We start from the raw sequence: 2500 nt of genomic DNA on the forward strand, positions 1-2500 counted from the left end.
GGCAACTAAGTTCCCGCCGTATTTTTAATTTTGGAATTTATTTCTTTTTTGAAATTTTGAAATATATTTTGCTATTTGCTTTTTTTTTCTAGTTAATTTTAGTTAATTTTTGTTTATTTTCAGATCATTAAAATGGATTATCAAGTTAAGAAAAACGAGCGTTTTCGACACCTCCTTCTTTTTGCTTTTAATCAAGGTTCTAAGGCCGCAAAAGCTGCTCGCGATATTTGTGCTGTGTATGGAGAGGGTGCCATAGCTGAAAGAACCGCTCGTGATTGGTATGCCAAGTTCAAAAATGGAAATTTTGACCTCAAAGACGCACCTCGTTCTGGTCGTCCAGTTGAGTTCAATAAAGAACGATTAAATCAACTATTACACGAAAATTCTCGTTAAACGACAAGGAAACTGGCAGAGAAATGGAATGCTCCCACACTGCTAGAGAGAAACATCTTCACTCGATGGGAAAGGTTTAGAAGTATGGAGCATGGGTTCCGCATGTTTTATGTGACAACAGCAAAAATCAACGAGCCACAATCTCCGCCGGTTTGCTTGTGCGTCACCGCTCAACTCATGGACACAAGCAACTATTTCTTTACCGAATCGTTACTGGTGACGAAAAATGTTGCCTGTACATCAATATGAAGCAGCGTAAGGAATGGTTTAGCCCCGGTAAACAAGCGACACCGCGCGTGAAACAAGATCTTCAGTCACGTAAAACGATATTGTGCGTATGGTGGGACTGGGATGGGATTATCAATTACGAATTGTTTGAACGGAATCAAACGGTCAACGAAGAATTCTATGCTCAACAGATGGAACGACTCAACACGGCTATTCAAAAGAAAAGACCTAATCGGCAGCATGGAGTTCTTCTGGTGCAGAACGCCCGCCCTCATATCGCCAATATGACCAAGAAGGCATTTACATGCATGACTGGGAAGTCCTGCCACACCCACCGTACTCTCCTGATTTGGCACAAAGGGATTTCCACCTCTTTCTATCTCTTTTAAATACTATGCGCGGAGTTTCGTTCAATACTGATGCAGAATTGAGAGCTTGGTTGGATCGATTTTTCGGGTCGAAATCGGGTGATTTCTAACAACGAGGTATTGAAAACCTTGTTGAACGTTGGGTAGAAGTTGTAAACAACAAGGGTGAATACATTATTGATTAATTAGTTGTTATTTTCTATTAAACCTTTAAAAAAATTTTAATTTTAAAAAAAGGTGGGAACTTAGTTGCCAACCCAATGTGTGTGTGTGTGTATGTATATATACATATATATATATACATATACATACATATATATATATATATATATATATATATATATATATATATATATATATATATATATATATATTTATTTATTTTATTTATTTATGTGTTTTAGCCAAGTGGCTGCGGTCATGCTGGTGCACCACCGTGATTTTCACGTTCCTTGCATGGCTCTTCTCCCCCACCTGACATGGTCCAATCAAGAGTTTTGATGGCACATCTGGTGTATAAGAGAATTTGACACAGCTGCCCTAAGCTGCGTCTCATTACGAGCCATTGGTTCGTCTAGTATCGTGGAGAGGAAAGCGTCAAGTTTTGTCTTGAAGACCTCCGCATCCATGTCTTGCATGTCTCTCAAATGTTTTGGCAGGGCACTCCGTCGGTTATGACGTCGAGGGGTTCCAGTTGATCTGATCAATGGAACAGCCGGCTCGTGAAATTAACGTGCAAGTGGCTGAGCACTCCACAGACACGTGTACCCTTAATGTAGTTCTCGGGGATATTCAGCGTGACACAGTGTGACAAGGCTGACCCTTTGAATTACAGGCACAACAGAAAGTAAGAGTGAGAGAAAGTTGTGGTGAAAGAGTACAGCAGGGTTCACCACCATCCCCTGCCGGAGCCTCGTGGAGCTTTAGGTGTTTTCACTCAATGAACACTCACAACGCCCGGTCTGGGAATCGAAATCGCGATCCTATGACCGCGAGTCCGCTGCCCTAACCATATACATATAGATATACATATATGCCATGTATACCATAAGGTTTGTAATTCTGAAGGGGCCTCAAAAGACATTTTAAGTTCCACAAAGATCAGAACTTAACTGCAGCTCTTGGTTGTCCAAGTCGGATATGCAATCTATGTGGGTGTCTTTTCAATACATTGCTTGGTTTAAAAAGCCACATCGGACGCCATGATGGATCTGATGTGTAGGTACAGGAGGTGGTCAGACTCTGCATAGGGAGTAGACAACCACCATATATTTGTGTGTGTGTGTGTGAGAGAGAGAGAGAGAGAGAGAGAGTGTGTGTGTACATACACCACTATATGTATATTCTAAAATTATATTCTAACTATTGGGCCTAATAAAACTTGGGCTCATATGTAGAGAGCTTAACCTTATGAAATATTAACCACAGCCGCATCATCAACGTGATAAACATCTAAAATAAATTTGCTACCACATTTGAAAAACTTCTTGTGTGAAATACTGTTCAAAGTC

Source organism: Octopus bimaculoides, chromosome 3, assembly GCF_046866305.1.
Source record: "Octopus bimaculoides isolate indiv1 chromosome 3, ASM4686630v1, whole genome shotgun sequence".
NCBI lineage: Eukaryota > Metazoa > Mollusca > Cephalopoda > Octopoda > Octopodidae > Octopus > Octopus bimaculoides.